This window comes from Melanerpes formicivorus, unplaced genomic scaffold (assembly GCF_026170545.1).
Source record: "Melanerpes formicivorus ecotype bairdi unplaced genomic scaffold, bMelFor1.0.p_v2 SCAF_5, whole genome shotgun sequence".
In the NCBI taxonomy this organism is placed as follows: domain Eukaryota; kingdom Metazoa; phylum Chordata; class Aves; order Piciformes; family Picidae; genus Melanerpes; species Melanerpes formicivorus.
The window spans coordinates 30,410,765-30,424,887 of record NW_027142357.1 but is presented as its reverse complement, the minus strand read 5'-3'; the positions used below and the strand labels follow the sequence as shown (position 1 = coordinate 30,424,887).

The 14,123-nt window shown below is 44.2% G+C and overlaps 1 protein-coding gene across 2 annotated transcripts in view; it reads left to right on the top strand.

Moving 5' to 3' along the window:
* Positions 1-14,123, top strand: part of SEMA5B (semaphorin 5B) — a 295,761-nt gene that overhangs the window by 86,428 nt on the left and 195,210 nt on the right. For both annotated transcript variants that reach the window (XM_068138997.1, XM_068138998.1), the window contains exon 2: positions 4,785-4,845. The gene's annotated coding sequence lies outside the window, so the exon portion shown is untranslated. The remainder of the gene's footprint in view (positions 1-4,784; positions 4,846-14,123) is intronic.

Below are 14,123 nucleotides of genomic sequence, written 5' to 3'. Positions count from 1 at the left end.
AACTTGAGTTTCCTGACATCATAGGCTTAAGCAGAAAAAAACAAACCAACTTTTGATTGAGAAACATCCTTTTATTTTATTTTATTTTATTTTTAATTAAAACTATGTTTGCATTCATATTTAATGGAATATTTTCTCCAGGAGCCCCTAACAGCTTTCTACCCCAAATGTTTTCTTCACTGATATTTTAATTGCTGTAATAATCAGCGTTCTGAATAAGAGGTCTTTCCCCTAGCTCAGTAAATCCATACTGGCTGAGTAAAGCATGTCTGTGATTTATGTGCAGATAAACAGCTTTGGATTCTATCCAATCACTTCATCAGTTTTAATTCGGCTGCCTAATCAGTAGCAAACAGGAGGCTTGGGTTTTGTTGGTTTCTGCTTTGGTTTGTTTTTAACGGGGTGAGGTTGTTAATATAGGGTTTGGCACCTTCCCCGGAATGGCACAGATAGCTCCCCATTTCTCATCATGGTCATGTCAAAGTCAGCTCTAACTTTCTGAAAGAGTTTGTAAGAAGGGGATGAGATGCCAAGACTTGTCTTCGGGCTTTCCTTGGTATCTAAGGAACCTTGGAGATATGCATTCGGAACAACAAGTCAGCTCTTATCTCATGTTTCATAAAGGACATCTCTCAGATGCCTGAGAAAATTGGAAGGACTCATACAGAAGCAGATTTTGTTTCCTGTCTGTGTTTAAGGGTCTTGAAATTGTTTTTGCAGCAATTGTGTTACTGCTGTTGCTTAATAGACATCATGATGAGAGGTGACCAGTGCCTGTGGGGTGTGCAGGGTTAGCAACACTGTAGCCCACTCTTACTTTGCAGCTGCCCTCTGTGGGTTCCTGTCATGTGTCAGCCATGTGCACAGTACTATAATGACCAGGGTGGTCCAGGTGACCCCAGACTGAGGCTTTCTGACTTCAGCCTGACCACAGTTCCTGACCTCATTTTGTCTACCATAACCCAAGCAAGTGCTGTTAAGGTTAAAACACTGGACCATTTATTTACATTTTTATCTGTTAGTGCCATGTGTCCAGAGGTGAAGTGTTTTCTGATTTATAAGCAGCCTCTGAAGGATTACAGAGACCAACCCCATTTTAGTCATCAGATATAGTGCAAGCAATATCATCTCTAATAATAAAGCTTACCTAAAGAGCTTTGCACGATTTCAGTAGTAAACCATGGCTTTGTGTCTTTGAACCTTGTCAGCTATCCTAGCTGCTCTTCATTTCAGCGTGTAACTGTGCCTGACCACTTCCCTTACACTGGGAGACTGTAGGAGATGTTAGCAACAGTTCTGTGCCTGTTTTTCTCCTGTTTCATAGCTGCTTGTGCTATGTAAGCAAGCAGCAGGCTTTGGAAATCTGTGCTAGGCTGGATGGCCATCACTGGGCTCTTTAAGACACAGGTTAATTGGGAAGAAGACATTAGCTTTACTACCATATTTCATGACCCAACTGACACATAGCACCTATTTTTCCACATCAAGTTGCCCCCTCCCCCCCCCCAGCTCTGTGTTTCAGTATTGCCAAGAAGAATCCTATCCAGAGCTGCTAAATTAAAGGTCTTGGCCCAGCTTGAATTCCTTGAACACACCCAGAGCTGTACAGGCTTTAAATAGCTATTTGAATCATGATGAAATTCAGAGAATTAGGCTAGGCTAGAGGGAAGGGCAGTAGGGTTGGTGGCAGTTTGGGATCAGTTCATAGTGCAGATGTGCATGTCCTGAGGGACCTTGGGTGAGGTGTTTAATTCATCTGCTGTGCTGAGTTTTTTATGGCCTGCAAAAGGGCAGTAATACCTCCTGCCTTAGACTGGGGATGAAGCAAGGATGAAACCCATGACTAGAGAGAGAACATTTAGATCCTGTAGTGGTTCTGGTACGGCTCCATCTCTGCTACAACAGTTACTGGGCTTTGTGTCTTCAGCTCCTGAAGATTTTTCACAAATGGTTGTGAGCATTTTTATACTTTTCTTGTGTGTGGTCAGAGGAAGTCAATGTGCACAGTGCTTGACCATTACATTGTGCTACTTATGGTATCCTGCTTCTTTCTGATTAATGACAGCACTATGGAGGGACTTCCAGCTTGGGATCTTCCTGGCTTTGACTGAGCAGAGTCTACAGGACTGGTTCTTTTAACTTCAACGAGAGCTCTGAACATCCTGTTCCTGTTAAAATTAATGTGAAACAAAATTCCAGAGTCCTGAAAGATGAAGACTATCCCATCTGTCTATCTGCTGCTTTAGTAGAGAGATAGGAAAGGTTTCTTGCTGTAACCTGAGAGGGAATTGAGACATCTGAGAAGTAAATGCAGGAGAAGGCTCAGTTTCTTGCAGATCAAAGGGTGAGTTTAGAGAATCTTTTATTCTCTGGCCAGAAGGGAACTATTATGTTTAGAGAGCTAGGCAGTTTGCAGACTAAAGATCCTTCTGGTGATTAAACCTGAGAGTTTATGCAGACCAGTGGCTTACTTTTTAGAAAGTGCTATAAGTCCTGGAGGTTCTAGCTAACAGATTCATCATTATTTTCTTACAGCCTGGTATGCTGGGCTCTGAACTGCCTCCTGGGATGTCACCAAAAATACATTCTCACTCTTACAAGTCTAAAGAGCGAGAGTCAACTGACAGTGAATTCTAAGTCCTTTTGTTAGGTGGTCTGTTGCCCCTAGGTTCCCTTGGGCTTCCCCTCCTTCAGGATTCAGCCCTGGCAGAAGAGCTGCAGAAATGTTCACATCTTCATCCCTTCCCTCTGATTTCTTCCAGAAGGGAAGACTGGTTGGAGAAGGAAGGAAATGTGAAAGTGTGTATCTGTGTTGGTCTTAAAATGTTGAAAGAAGGAACTGTGAGAGCATTTTCAGAGTTATGGAAATGTGATGAATGAGGTCTCTTGTAGAAAACAATTACTTCAGTTCTCTCAGTGAGCTGGGTGACCGGTTCCTTTGTTGCTTCACTTTCCTTTTTACAGATTTTGCAACATCTGTTATGACTTTTTCTTTATTCTTTTAGTTTTTTATTTCCCATTATCCTCTTTCTCTACATTTTTCTCTTTCCCCTCTCCCCTTTTACCTTGCCTTGCCCTGCCCTTGCCTTTCCCCTTCCTCCTCTTCTTCCTCTTCTTCCTCATTTTCCTCTTCTTCCTCCTTTTCCTCTTCTTCCTCTTCATCCCCCTCCTCTCCCTCTTCCTTTTCCTGATTCACGTTATTCAGAAGCCTTTGTTCAAGGAAAAGACCATGGTGGGCAGAAGTCTACCTGTGGCTGAAGTCTGAGGACCTGTCCCTGAATGTAGCACATTAATCCATGGGAGCCCTCTGACATGATTGAGCATTTTGGCTGACCAGACACTAGTTTCCCAGGAAAAAAAAACTTAATGCTTTTTAGTATCTCTGTTCCTTGCCTATGATGCAAAGTTAACAGCATGTGCTCCTTCTCAGGAGCATGGTGAGGAAAAACCCATCTGGTTTGTGAATGCTCAGACATGGCTCTAATGGAAGCCATGTAAATAACTAGATAAATTATTTCAGTGAGATCATCTGTCAAGCATAATAGGTAGCAGGGTCACAATCTCTTTGCAGTGAATCATTTCTTACTGGCTGAGTGGGATTTGTGCTCACAAGCCATTGTGCAGAAGCATCTTCTGATTTTTGCTCTTTCTGTCTCTTCCCTGCCTACACTTTTAGCTCCTTGATCCCTTGCTGGCAAGCTCTGGGGAGCAAAGATTACCATGACCAGTGCCTGCAAAGAGTTCAGACATAGTGTGCCCTTTGGAAGTGCTGCTGCAATAAAAAAACAACAACACCAAACCAAACAAAACAGCCAAAAAACCAAACAAAGAAATAAACAAAAGATAAATTATTAGGAAATACTCTAGAATGTGTTACAATTTGTTAAAATTTTTGCTTCTTTCATCAAGCTGTGGTGGAATTGAAGGTTTTGGCCAAGGCAGAAGGGTGACAGTAATGAAAATAACCTTTGAGGTGTGAGTTTCTTAAACAGATTTGTTCATTGTATGTTTTGCTTTGGGATCGGTACCCTTGGTGTTTCCAAGAGGGGGGAATGTGGGCTCACAGCTAGCACGCTAGATGCCTGCCCTGCCAGGCTTGCTGTGAGACCTGGGGCAAATCACGTAGGCTGCATTCACACGTCTTCATCTGGCTACAGCTCCTGGTTTGACTTGAACAATTTAAATAGGTTTTTACTAACCCATATCTGATGGCACTTCCGAGTAGTTTGCTGATAGAATGGAAGACTCGGTGAACTTTGGCAGGGGTGAGAGGTGAAGCAGGGTGAGGGTTGATGGGGACAGGAGTGTCCCAAAGCAGAGTACTGCAGTGAGGAATAAGATGCGTGTTCACAGCCTACATTTCTTGCTGGTGCAAATATCCCACCTGGAAACTGGGGCGAGAGCGATTCCCGATCTATTCCATGAGGGTGAAGCATTAAGGACTGTGAAAAGTTCAGGAAGGGCTGCACAATTCCTAAGTTAGATTGAATGTGTTAAAACATTTATTGTTTCTACAAACATTCGCTGCTAGCAAATCTGTAGGCTAGGATTTTTGCAGAAAGCAAATAGGAAGAAAATGACTGCAGCTGAAGCAAGTTTTGAAGTTATCTTTAGATGAGCATTAAGGCAATTTTTACACTGCTTTGTGGTTTAACTTAATATGTTATTTACATTTTGTTTCCAAAATAATGTGAATATTTGACATAAAATTCTCTTCACCATCAGATAGAAGATGTAGTTAGAAATATCCACTGAAGCCTTGTTTTTTTCTGATGTTTCCACAGGTTACTAAGGATTTTCCCTGGAGCGTGACTTTGACTATGACACTTCAGTAATGCCAAGGCTGTAAGTAAATAATACAATGTTTGCAACTCTCCTTTAACAGCCATGCCTACATTCTTTACAGATCTTTGCTAGAAATCATCTTTGCTAACATTCTGCCTTGCATCTAGTTTGTGAGGAAGTGCCTGGAAGATGACAGTGTTCTAAAATGGAGCATGACGTTTTAGAGACTTTGCTTTATCAGCTTCTTGTTTCATTTAAGAACTCAAATAATGGTTGCTTAATCTGCAGGAGGAAAGCCCAAGACATCTCTCAGTATTGCAGGGAATGCCACAAGCAGACAAAAATAAAACTACCTCATTAGTGTAGATGAGCAGTGAATAAAATGCAATGATACATTACCAAAAGCTGGCATGCAGTTGGTTCCCAGGCACAGAACAAAGGGCAAGAACCTTATTTTGCTTGTGTTACCACTAATTAAAAAGGCCTACTAGATGCTGAATAAATGAAACCAAGGGGCTGCTGACTTGGTCATGTGTTTTCTGCCCTCTGGTAACTTGGTGTCAGTTCGGTATCTGAAGATTCTTGTCACAGTGGCAAGCTCTTGTCCAATTCCTGGTTATGAATGCTTGAAAAAGATACAATTTCCTTTGCCTCCTCAACTTTCCCCTTCTTTTTCTAAGGTGAATTAGTGAGCTCTTAATTTTGGTAGCTCTTCTGCATTGTTTTTCCTAATCAGTTCTCTCAGATCTGCTCAATCTCCATGTAATTCAGTCAGCTACTCAAAATCAAACCTTTTGTAATAAAGAGAGTGCTAATTTTTCCTTTTATTTCAATTGTGGTTGATGGCTTTTGTCACGTGCTATCCTATAACTCAATCACCCTCCACCGGAATTCGTAATTTAATCAATAAAGGAGGCCATTTTTCCTCAAGGAGATCAAAAGAGAAAGAACTCAAAGAAAAAAACTCAGTTAAAGGAAGGTGAAGAACAAAAAAGGGTGACAGGAACTGTGGTTTGAATTTAATAGCTGCACACCCTGGTGACTACATCTGCCTGGCAAGTAGCATGCCAACCAGATACCACTATTTTAGAATTAATGAATCTAACAATTTCACCTATGCACTCAGCTGGCCAAATCTAGTGGGAAAATCATGGATGTTACCTAAGCTGCTATGACAGCTACCTTATATCAACTTCACCACATCGAATGGTGTTTGCAATCCTGTACATGAGCAGTAGAATAGAACAGAATAGAATAGAATAGAATAGAATAGAATAGAATAGAATAGAATAGAATAGAATAGAATAGAATAGAATTAACCAGGTTGGAAAAGACCTTTGAAATCATTGAGTCCAACCTATCACCAAACACTATCTAATCAACTAACCCATGGTACTAAGTGCCCTGTCCAGTCTCTTCTTAAACACTTCCAGTGACAGTGACTCCACCACTTCCCTAGGCAGCCCATTCTAATGGCCAATCACTCTTTCTATGAAGAACTTCTTCCTAACATCCAGCCTAAACCTCCCCTGGCACAGCTTGATACTATGTCCTCTTGTTCCGGTGCTGGTTGCCTGGGAGAAGAGACCAACACCCACCTGGCTACAACCTCCCTTCAGGTAGTTGTAGACAGCAATAAGGTCTCCTCTGAGCTTCCTCTTCTCTAGGCTAAGCAACCCCAGCTCCCTCAGCCTCTCCTCATAGGGGTTGTGCTCCAGACCTCTCACCAACTTTGTTGTCCTTCTCTGGATACATTCCAGCAACTCAACATCTTTCCTAAACTGAGGGACCCAGAACTGGACACAGGACTCAAGGTGTGGCCTAACCGGTGCTAAGTACAGCGGGGAGGATGACCCCCCTGCTCCTGCTGGCTGCACTCTTCCTCATACAGGCCAGGATGCCATTGGCCTTCTTGGCCACTTGGACATACTGATGGCTCATGTTCAGCCTACTATCAACTCTTTCTGCCTGGCTGCTCTCCAGCCACTCTGACCCCAGCCTGTAGCACTGCATGGGGTTGTTGTGGCCAATGTGTAGAACCCAGCATTTGGACGTGTTAAATCTCATGCCCTTGGACTCTGCCCATCTGTCCAGCCTGTCAAGGTCCCTCTGCAGAGCTCTCCTACCCTCTAAAAGATCAACACCTGCTCCCAGCTTGGTGTTATCTGCACATTTACTAATGGTGGACTCAATCCCCTCATCTAGATCATCAATAAAGATATTGAACAGGATGTGGCCCAGCACTGATCCCTGGGGAGCACCACCAGTGACTAGCTGCCAGCTGGATGTTGCACCATTCACCACCACTCTGCGCTTGGCCCTTCAGCCAGTTCCTAACCCAGTGCAGAGTGCTGCTGTCCAAGCCACAAGCTGACAGCTTGGCCAGGAGTTTGCTGTGAGGAACTGTATCAAAGGCCTTGCTGAAGCCCAGGTAGACTACATCCATAGCCTTCCCCACATCCACACGACAGTCACCTGATCATAGAAGGAAATCAGGTTGGAGAGGCAGGACCTGCCCTTCCTAAATCCTTGCTGGCTGGACCTGATTCCTTGGCCATCCTATAAGTGCTGTGTGATTGCACTCAAGATGACCTGTTCCATAATCTTGCCTGGCACTGAGGTCAGGCTGACAGGTCTGTAAGTCCCTGGTTCCTCCTTCCGTCCCTTCTTGTGGATAGGCATCACATTGTCCAGCTTCCAGTCCTCTGGGACCTCTCCAGTGAGCCAGGACTGCTGAAAAATGATGGAGAACAGCTGGGCCAGCTCATCTGCCAGCTCTCTCAGCACCCTAGGATGGATCCCATCTCGTCCCATGGACTTGTGGGGATCCAAGTGGCTGAGCAGGTCTCTAATTATTTCCTCCTGGACTACAGGGGAACTATACTGCTCCCTGACTCCATCTGCCATCTCAGGAGGCCAGTTGTCCAGAAGGCAGCCAATCCTACTACTAAAAATTGAGGCAAAGAAGGTGTTAAGCGCTGTGTGAACAGTAGTGTTCACACTACCAGTTTGATAGCAAGGACACTGAGAAATGAAAGCGTGCTATATGAGATGCACTGCTGTTTAACGTCTTCATCAATGATATTAGACATTAGAGTTGAGTTCACCCTCAGTAAGTTTGCAGGTGAAACCAAGCTGAGTGGTGCAGTCAGTATATCAGAAGGATGAGATGTCATCCAGAGGGACCTGGACAAACTGTAGAAGTGGGCCCAGATGAGCCTCATGATGCACAATAAGGCAAAGTGCAAGGTGTTGCACCTGGGTCAGGACAATCCTCACTATCAGTACAGGCTGGGGAAGGATGTCATAGAGAGCAGACCTGCAGAAAAGTACTTGGGGATGATGGTGGATGAAAAGCTGGCCATGAGCCAGCAGGTTGAGAGAGGGGATTCTGCCACTCTACTCTGCTCAGACCTTACCTGCAGTACTGTGTCCCACTCTGGGGCCCTCAACACATGGAGGGTCATGGATCTGATGGAGCAGGTCAAGAATAGGGCCACAGAAGATATCAGAATGCTGGAGTAACTCTTGTATAAAAACAGGCTGAAAGAGTTGGGTTTGTTCAGCCTGAAGAAGAGAAGGCACCAGGGAGACCTGATAGTGGCCTTCCAGTACCTAAAAGGGTCCTGGAAGAAAGCTGGGAGGGGCTGTTTACAAAGAACTTGTAGCAAAAGGACAAGGGGCCCTGGTTTTAAATCAGAATAGGGTAGATTTGGATTGGACACAAAGAAGTTCTTTACTGCGAGAATGGTGGAGCATTGGAACAGGTTGCCCAGGAAGTTGTGGAGGCCTCAACTCTGGAGATATTCAAGGTCATGTTTACTGGGGCTCTGAGCATCCTGAGCTAGTGGGGGATGCCCCTGTTTAATGCAGGGGGTGTTGGATTAGGTGACCTCTAGGTCCCTTCCAACCAGTGCATTCTATGATTGTATGATCCTCCCTTCTATAAAGATGCCTGTGTTGTGTTGCTGTTGCTTTAGACAAGGGCAGAGGAGGGAGCAGCTGTGGCATCAGGCTGCTCATAATGTGCTTGCTGAACAGCCCGAGGCTTTGCAGCATAGGGATCTCACTTGGTTCAGTAGAAGTTGGCTGTGGCCTGCCTGCCTGTTCTGTCCCCTCCTTCTAGGTTTGCTTCCACCACTGCTGCAGACCCAAAGATGGGGGTGGTACTGCACTGGCTTGGCAGGATAAGGGGGATGGCTCTTCATTACTAGCAGTAGTGAAGATCTTTACCTGACTCCTTGACTTCAAAGGGAGATTGCCTGGACAGGTCTCAGCTATGATGCCTCTGAGGAGTTAGCTGTGGTTTTGCTGACAGATTGTTAAGTATTATAGTCTCAACTTGGTAAGAGCTGCCAAACTCAAGATGAAAAGTATCAGAATTACTCATTTGGAAAATGTTGATATTTGAAATTACAGTAAATCATTTGGTCTATAAAAGACATCAGAATGCTGCTTTACTTATGTCTCTCCCCAAACCCTGTTGCTAGTGCCACAGCCATGCTTTCTGCAAATCAGATGTTGAGCCAGCCATTGAAAGGTGCATCTGGGGGGATTTTTAGAAGGTATTTTTTTAAATTTAAGCAGGCACATTATTAATCAAAGGCCTAAGAATAAAACATGTGGGAGAAGTTTTAATCTGTGGCATGGCATTTGTCTCAAAGATTTTAGTACTCCCCTGGAGTGCTACTCCAGATTGAGTAAACAGGTATTTAGAGAGTCTTCAGGTGCTTATTTTCAGCCTGGGTTGACAAACTTTTCCTGTGCTAAGCACATAATTTCATAAGACAGTAAGACAATCAACTGATTACAGTGAATAATCTTTTAAAAAGCCACATCAAGCACTTTACAGCAAAAGCCATCACTTAATTGTGCTAGAAACTTACGTCTGGGTTTGTGAAACGCTGAACACCCTGAATTGAAAAATGCTGGAGAGTGGCCAGGCAGAGAGGGACCTGGGGGTGCTGGTTGATGGTAGGCTGAACACGAGCCTGCAGTGTGCCCAGGCAGCCAAGAGGGCCAAGGGCATCCTGGCCTGCATCAGGAACAGTGTGGCCAACAGGAGCAGGGAGGTCATTCTGCCCCTGTACACTGCACTGGTTAGGCCACACCTCGAGTACTGTGTCCAGTTCTGGGCCCCTCAGTTTAGGAAGGATGTTGACTTGCTGGGATGAGTCCAGAGAAGGGCAACAAAGTTGGTGAGGGGCTTGGAAAACAAGCCCTATGAGGAGAGGCTGAGGGAGCTGGGGTTGCTTAGCCTGGAGAAGAGGAGGCTCAGGGGAGACCTTATTGCCCTCTACAACTACCTGAAGGGGGGTTGTAGACAGGCAGAGGTTGGTCTCTTCTCCCAGGCAGCCAGTACCAGAACAAGAGGACACAGTCTCAGGCTGTGCCAGGGGAGGTTCAGGCTGGAGGTCAGGAGGAAGTTTTACACAGAGAGAGTGATTGCCCATTGGAATGGACTGCCCAGGGAGGTGGTGGAGTTGCCATCGCTGGAGGTGTTCAGGAGGAGACTTGACAGGGTGCTTGGTTGCATGGGTTAGTTGGTTGGGTGGGTTGGGTGATAGGTTGGATGTGATGGTCTAGAAGGTCTCTTCCAACCTGGTCTGGTCTATTCTATTCTATTCTATTCTATTCTATGCCTGGGTAACTGTTACATCGAAATGGCTTGATCCTAATTTCTCAGCAATTCTTGCAGCCCACCTGAGTTCAAATCCTACTGCTGTAGGACTACAGCTGTACCAGACAGTTTTGGACAAGGAATGTATGAAGTGTGCCAGTCAGATGGCTACAAAATCTACACAGCTGCCACTGGCTGGCAAATCACTCCCTTTGTCCTTGGAAAAGAAAATAGGAGCCTTTTCTTGTATGAGCAATATTGGAAATATTGGTTCAACTTTTTTGAAATAATGTTTAAGACTCTTCTCCAACCTTCCAACAGTGCCAAAGGATTACCAAACACACACCATATGATTGCTTATGATGCCGAGTTCCTTCTGACACCAAATAATGCCATCAAAGTCAGTGCTTCTCTGCCTGTTGTGTTTGGCCAAATATGAGAGCAGAATTTCTCCCACTGAGTAGCTTAGTGTCCTGCATTTGAGATTGACTTTTTGGAGCACCCAGGCTTTGACTGGCCAAAGCAATCAGTGTTTTGCCTAGTCAGGCAGCCTAGGGAGCCCAACTGTAAGAAGAGAAAAGCTTCTGATCAGGCTGAGGTTGAGAGCATTTCTCAGGGTTGATTTAGCACTCAAGAGCTTAGTGCTTTGTAGAATTGGAGTATCCTCAGAAGCAAGCAATAGCACATCAGACTGCCCGTCTGTCCTCACAATAATGACTTCCTCTTCTCACCTAAAAAAGGAGAAAATAAGTAATTATGCTTTAGTCCCACTTTTTGGTGGCATTTTGCACCAAATCCTTTCCACAGAGCAGAATAACTGGGTGGTTGAGAATCATGCACGTATATAATATGCACCAAAATAGTTTTTTCCCCTAATTTGCCTTGAAGTCACTAAAACATTTTGAGACACTTGGATTGTTCTTCCTGTCCTATTCCCAACACCAAGCCACTCATTTTAGTGATTCCAAACTGATTACGAATCTGGGGAGGGAAAAAAGGAAAGAGAGAAAGGACATTGCAGCCACTTTTAGCTCATCTCTTAAAGCATGTTGAGTTTTGCTTCCACTGTTTTGGATTCAACAGGCTGCAGAAGGACTGGGTGTCATTTAGCTATTAAAGATTTTTGTTTTCCTGGTCATTGTGAAGTAGCATCATTAACACAGGCAAATTACCATGCTTCACTGTGCTGTGTCCATGGTGCATTAGGGGCTCTTTTCCATTGGTAAAGCTGAGTCTATTCTTCTGTAAAATGAGGGGCCCATTGGCAGTTCTTTGGCAAGTGAGACAGAGGGACTATTTAATGAGAAGAAGAGTGGTCTAATAAGGGGGAAGAAGTTGAACATGGCAAGTGCAGGGAAGGATAGCAGAAGGCTGGTTTATAAATCACTGTATAATTGGGCCAAAACCTGTTTGCATAGGGTCAGGGAAGAAGGGAGCTGCAGTTCTGGGGTAAATGAGAAACATGATTTTTCCAAAGAGTGTTTCTGTTCCGTTTCTCTTCCCCACAGCAAGTGTTGTGCTTTCAGACTAATGGAAACCGGTGTGGATTGCTTGATTTTCTTTTCTGAAATGGTGTATTAGCTTTTAGTGAAGAAATTTGACCTATGCTTGAATATGTCTAGATTTTACAAATAGGTTTTTAGTTTAATAAGATGAAACCAATTAACCGGAAACGTCATTGCCAATGGATTTTACTACTACATAAAAATATATGGCTTTTTCTTTAAACGTTTCGTCACCTTCTTAAATGTTCCTTTTTCTTTCCTTTGCCACCAGTGACAAAGCAGTGAAATGAATTTATTGCCTCATGCATTGATCTTTGGCCCTGATGGTGGGGGTGCGGGTGGGTGGGGTGCGTGTATGTGGGAAATTGCAGGCGTGTGTATATGTCTCTGTTTAGTTCTGTCTAACTTTACCCCTGGTGTCTTTCAGTGAGTTTAACTTGTGTCCTGAGGAAAGACAGAGCATACAAGCTGTAAAAAGGTGTTCTTAAGAGGTTACTTAAAGTGGCACAGGACCCAAAGGCTAATGAGCAGTCTCTCAAAACCAGGTGTTAATGCAACCACTGAAACGTTTAGCAGGGCAGAGACATTGAGGAAGGCAGTAGCACCTGGTTGTTACCCTACTGCATCCCTGAGAGAGGAAATGTCTCCTGGAAACTCTGGTACCTCATTATGCCAGCTTTGCTTTGCAAGTGAGGGTGAGGACAGAGACATACTGTTTCACAGTGTTGTGGAGGTCTGTGGAATCGAGATCTGGTCTCTGTCTGCCTGTCTCTGAACAGTATTGCCCATTTAATCACCTCTAGTGACATTTTACTTCCATTCTGAATAATTAAATCGGAGGCAATTTTAATATGAGGCCCCACCAGTCCCCACACAGTGACACGCAGAGCATGGGCGCATACTGAGGAGCTACAGAATTTCTCTTTCCATTACCTCAGCCTTCCCTGTTCCCTCACAGCCTTGCCTACTGGTTAAATTGCAAAGGATATGAACTTCTGTGATCATGTGGGGCGGTAATGCAGGCAGGCGTTGCCTTGGGATGACAGGGTTTGCCTGTTCAGCTCCATGTTAACTGAACTGTAGAGTCTGCTTTAATCCCTAATAGCTTTGCTAGTTTGCTGTGGTTACCAGCTGATCCAGAGATGACTAGAGCATGGTACTTTGGGATAAAATAGGGTGTACATGGCATATGACACAGATGTCTCTGTTTACACCAACTTTGCTGAGTCCTTCAAGAGAAGATCTCTATCATCTGTAAGCATAACAAATACTACATTTTGGTAATAGGAAAGGTTTTAATTCTCTTCTCCCAGAATCAATGGGAGTGCCCTGCAGGGCAGTGCCCTTTTAGCATCTCTGCTTCCATTTAGCAGTGGTTCTTATATTTTAAAAGTCTAGATATTTTACCAGCAGCATGACATCATTACTAATGCTCTGCCTATTTAACATATAACTGCTGATCTAGTTCAAGGAAATAATTACATTGAGGGCTTTAAAGGAGATACCCCTTTCAATGGGGTATGAGCTTCAATAAACCATGCAGTTGCTTCAAGTCCTCCTGGATTTGTGAAACTTGGTGAATTAGCCACACCAATTTGTGAACGATGCTGCCCTTTCAAAGAGCTGGGACAGCCCAACACCTTCCTCCAGTAGCTGTGGTGTGAGCAGCATGTGGTGGTTCACATCCAAGCCCATCCTCTGCGTATTTCATTCTCATGCCTTTTGGTATTTATTGAACTCCTAGGCTGTTCCTCATACTAAAGTGACCGTGTTCCTCTAGGGAAACCTCTCCCCATTCAAACGAATGGTACCAACACCAAACAGCCTCTTTGTGGTATCCAGTTTTGTCCTGCATTTGTTTTAAAGCTTCCCAGGAACCCTTGACTACTTCGCACAAACTGTTTACTTGAGGGTAACAATTTTGTCTGGGTTTTGTCACAGAAATTCAATTAAGGAGGATTATGAACACAGTTGTAGGCCTGTTTCATTTACAGTTGCAAATGAAACCCAGGCCACACACTGATCGTTTATACAGGAAAGGAGATGCTGTGTAGTTTTGAGTGGCTGAATTACCTGTGTGTTCCTTTGTGTGGCTTCACTTATTGCAGAAGGGAGGGGAGGGCGACTTGCAAAATGAATGAAGAAGTGATGGAAAGGTGGGAAAGAAATCACCAAGGGAAAAATCTACCCCCACTGCTTTTCCCTAGGAGTCA